The sequence below is a fragment of the Sinocyclocheilus grahami genome, unplaced genomic scaffold (genome assembly GCF_001515645.1).
Source record: "Sinocyclocheilus grahami isolate Dianchi unplaced genomic scaffold, SAMN03320097.WGS_v1.1 scaffold831.1, whole genome shotgun sequence".
NCBI lineage: Eukaryota > Metazoa > Chordata > Actinopteri > Cypriniformes > Cyprinidae > Sinocyclocheilus > Sinocyclocheilus grahami.
The window spans coordinates 371,894-376,807 of NW_015506010.1; the positions used below are offsets into that span (position 1 = coordinate 371,894).

Below are 4,914 nucleotides of genomic sequence, written 5' to 3' on the forward strand. Positions count from 1 at the left end.
ACCTGGGCATTAAACACATTAATGGGTTTAGTGTACTTTGAATACATTAATACATATTTACATACATACATATGATAAAATGCATAAACATGTACTAAGTCTTATGTGGGAAGGCCGGTCAGGGTGAATAAATCAAGCTTACACTATTATGCTGAGGTAACATTTCAGAAATGTGCTAAAACAGATAATTTGAATCCCACATTTGCCCACAAAACACTATTTCTAACAAGAAATAACCTGGGCATTAAACACATTAATAATGCTTAGGAGGATGTGCTTCGATTAGCAAAATGTACAAGTGCTCCGCTACTCTAAAAAGCTATGCTAGGAAGCATATTCAAATACAGAGATGCTAAATTGGGTATAGAAGTTCTCTTAGACACACAAAATAAAATCCATTTGAAGAACTAGGATAGAAGTTAGTTGATCTTGAGCATGAGGGTAAGCTTGCAAGGATGTATATCGAGCAACTTGTTTGGTCACAGCACACGTGGCTTGGAGGTTCAGATGGAAGGCATTGCAGAAACGTCTAAAACCCTTTAAAACCCCAAAATGTGTCCTCTTAAAACCATAATCCTCATCATTTGCCTTCCTGGATTTCACACATCCGAGTCAAACCGTAACCAAGTCCTGCAACAACTAAAATCTAGTGTCTTGAAATGATTCAGTGGGTAACAACAATCAGATATCCTGAACCTGAGATTTAAAAGAGCTTTAGGTAAATCCACAAAGGCAAACAGGTGTGAAATGATGAAAAGAGCGGTTGAAACAGAGGAGACAGAGTCAACAGCCTTTGAAGGAGTTCTGCAGGAGACAGAAAGAGAGAGAGGTAGGGAGCAGCAATGCAGGCTGCATACTTCACAGGGATGATCCTGGAAATGGAGTGCGCTAACACTTCAAATCAAATGATCAATCCTGGGGATCACATTATTCAGCACTATTCCACACAGATTTGACATCAAACATCCTCTTTTCCCAACTGACATTGCATATCAATGGAGAAACAGCGATTTCAAGTGACCGTAATGACTGGGGCGCAGGGCTCATTTGAAATAGCACCATCCCAACACTTTCCCACACGGTGAGGTACGTTATTGGTACAAATGAACATTTTACACAGTTTTAACAGTTTCCCCATAGTCAGCGGTGCAAGAGCAACATCTACCTAGCAATAGGCCATCTGAGGACTGCTAAAAGAGACAATCCTTTTAGGTTTTAACTCAAAATTGTATTGGGTGCAGAGACAACGGACCTTAGTCAGAGTAGACACCGTACGTAATCTGACCTGAATGAAAACGAGACACTATAGTTTGTTCAATAGGTTTCAGGTCTTGAAGAGATAATTCCCCCAAAACTGAAAATTCTGGCATCATTTACTCACTCTCATGTTATTCCAAACCTTTCTTTCTTTTGCACACACAAAAGACATTTTGAAGAATGTTTCAGGGTTTTTTGGGGGGGTCCATAGAACAAAAGTCAATGGATTCCAAAATTATGTTGTTTTGGACCCCAGTGACTTTCACTGTATGGACAAAAATGTTCTTCCAAATGGCTTATTTTGTGTTTCGCAGAAGAAATTAAGTCACTTACTCAAATTTGGAGTAAATGATGACAGAATCTTTGGCTGAACTACATCTTTAAGTTCATAAGGTCATGTCTAATTTTAAATTTTTTATGATGTCTACCCTGACTAAGGTCCATACACACAGCTATCATACTATGACGCATACTATGATTTTGAAAACAACAGTTGGTCATGTACTGTGAGGAAAGAGCCTGAAAAAGAGGGAAAAGAAGATAAAAGAAAACAGCGGTGGGATGCAAGGACACAAGAGGACCCAGCAATTTTCATGCGATTGTGCCTAATTTGTTCATGATTGGCGAAGCACAGAGTGAATGCTACAAGGACAGCAGCAAATTACCAGGACCTTGAAAGAGTGTGTGCTTAAACTAACGAAAACTAAATATTTTCCACCATACCATCCTGTTTTTATGCAAAAGCAATTAACAGCCATCAGACATGGGCCACGTTTTGTTTATTAGTCTTTTAATATGATAACTGACTCTGAAAAACCTCCTCGAGAGAGTGATAATTTCGGGCAGGGAACCGTCTGGACTACTGGCCAGGAAAAAATGAGTTATTACAAATGCTGGTGCCATTACGTTCACATTTCCTTCTAGCTGTACCACATGCATCTCTTTGACATACAGTGTAATTTGCTCAAGTAACGACAAAGAAACTGGCCCACAATGGCCAAGGAGACTCTTTATGAACAAGCAATGCCAATAATGTCAAGAAGAGATGGTTGTTTCCCCACAGTGTAGCGGTAAATCTCACGTTTCAAGGTTGAAAACATGTGAGGAACACCGTCCTGAATACCCCTGCTTCACTCATTTCTCACTTCCTCTATCCCACTCTTGCACAGATGACTGGTTTGGTGAGTTTGGTTGACTGCTCTGGTCCTCCTGCAGGAGTTCCTTAGTGTATTTGTGTTTTTCAACACACCCGGCTCATGAAAGGTGAAAAAAGGAGGGGGGTTCCAGTATCCGATCAACTACGCCCACCCTTGATTTCGCCCCTATATTGGTATCCAGCTACTGAATACATTCCCCCCCTCCCCATCTTGCCCAGAACGTAATAATTAAAAAAAGGTAAAAACAAGGTCTACTGCAGAATGGCTTTACTCCTCACAGTCAGTAGGGGATGCCAGAACCCCTGTGAACTATTGAGGTGCGGTTGGCATTCTTGCGGCTGGTCCGTCGCGTCTGTGTGTTCTTGGCGGCCGGGGGGCTCCGAGCGATGGGCGAGGCCCTCCCCCTGGGGCCCTTTCGCTTCCCCCTAGGCCCTGCACGGCCCCTCCCGGCCACTAGGGGTCACTTCTTACGGGAGTGGAGTGTGTCCTGAAACTTGGTGCTGGTGTAACGCACGTGGAAGCCCTTCTTATTGATGGTGTCGTCTGAGCGGAATTTGATGACAATGGAGTCACCGGCGGAGTAGATCTCTTCTGGAGGCTGAAAACACAAAGATGGAAGCAGACGTGAGCTTGTGAGCACATTGGATGGAACTAATTCCCTTTTATTACATCAAACTAACCTCATCAATCCTAATGATTGAAATTTTAGTGCAGTGGTTCCCAATCCTGGAGAAACCCAACACTGTACATCTTTGGTGTCTCTCTTATCTGACACATACATCTGAGGTCTTGGAGTCTTCATTAATGAGCTGATGAGTTGAATCAGGTGTGTTTGAATAGGGAGACATCTAAAATGTGCAGTGTTGAGGGTTCTCTAGGACCAGGATTGGGACCCACTGTTTTTGTGCACTTCAGTGTCTAGATCAGGGGTGTCCAAACCTGTTCCTTGAGGTCCCTGCAGAGTTTAGCTCCAACCCTAATTAAACACACCTGAACCAGCTAATCAAGGTTTTCAGACTCACTAAAACTTCCAGGCAAGTGTGTTGGAGCTGGGTGGAGCTAAAATCTGTAGGATGGTGGCCCTCCAGGAGCCTGTAGAGTAAGTCGACACGGAGTTAACAGGAGTCCGAAAGACCACAAGCCGGAACTCGAACTCGGCCATCATCATTGTTTTCATTTTGTCATGCATTTCCTAGCTATGAGGTGCATGTTTCTGCATGATTTTGCTTTCAGAATGACTTGAAAAGTCTGATCCACTGTCGTTTAGTGTATAATGCCCAGTTTTTTTCTGCAACCATTTCAGTCAGCAAGGGTATCATATCTACGCTGCATGGGGTAAATCTGATGGGATAAATTGCCTCCGAAGGACACTTCGGAGCGTGAACAATCATGCCCACCATAAATGAAGGGTTTCTCCAAACTGAAGTGCTCAAAACTGGTCACTTCAAAGGTCCCTTGAGAAAGAAGTATTTCGAAAGGTACAACTAATGGACTCTGCACTCCCATTATTACCCATTTACGCAGGTTAACTGTTAACAATAGCACCTCATTAATTGACTTTTCAAGACAACGCAGAAGTGTGTTCCGAAGAACAGCTTTTTGGTCCCCTACACCCCTCAAAGCTCCTACTCTAGAGGGTAGACCCTACGCAGGGATTAAGGCATCGGGATGAACCCTTCAGAATGGAAAGCAGCGCTAGTGAATTTAAAAGTCGTGCATTCCAGACTTAACTATTGTCTTTCACCTTACAGTTCTAAAGTGCTACCAACATAGTCAACACAATGTGACATAGTTGCACTCTCCACACGAAAACTATACCTAAAATCAGGCATGGAAATTATGCTTCTATATATAATACCTTGTTTTGGCTGAAATTGTTCTACCAAAATATATATTTTAATATAATTAAATACAGCAAAACATATAAAGCAATTGTTTATCGAGTACTGAAAAGTAATAACAGTAGTTCCATGTAATTAAAATGAACTAATTCATCCAATATTTGTGCTGACGAGAATAGAGTCATTAGCTTAGCAACATGCTAACATTAGAATGTTTTTGGAACGGTGAGTTCTAGTTTAATTATTTTTTTGGTGAGGATGTTTTATTAAGGCCAAAGTACACCTCAGTTTTGATGTGAATGCTTAGTGTATAGGTGCACTGGAACACATAATCATTATGTACTCCATTTGACAGCATGCGCAAACACAGGCGCTTGACATGCTCACTGGAAAGTTTCCAGGGTCTGCGCTATTTCTCTCCTGAAGTTCTGACCAATAAAAGTATCTTTGTACTCATTTAAACTAGAGTTCAGTCTAATGCATTTCTTTTTTGACTATGAAACAGGGGCTGGGTAAGTGTCGCCACCCAGTATCTCTGTACTATGTTGATGCTAAAATTTACATTGCGCATACTGTAAGCATACTCTAGTGTTTGTGTCAAAAACCAAGTATACATTGAGCTTTAGAAGGTAGCTGCCTATGTAGACAGTGAAAAGTAC

The 4,914-nt window shown here is 41.7% G+C and overlaps 1 long non-coding RNA gene across 1 annotated transcript; it reads right to left on the reverse strand.

Annotated features, from left to right (window-relative positions):
• Positions 1–228: 228 nt before the first annotated feature.
• On the reverse strand, positions 229–3,365 carry LOC107562652 (uncharacterized). The gene is made up of 2 exons (XR_001606010.1): positions 3,095–3,365; positions 229–3,012 (listed from the first exon to the last, which is right to left on the reverse strand). It is a non-coding gene; the product is annotated as an uncharacterized lncRNA (long non-coding RNA).
• Positions 3,366–4,914: the final 1,549 nt, after the last annotated feature.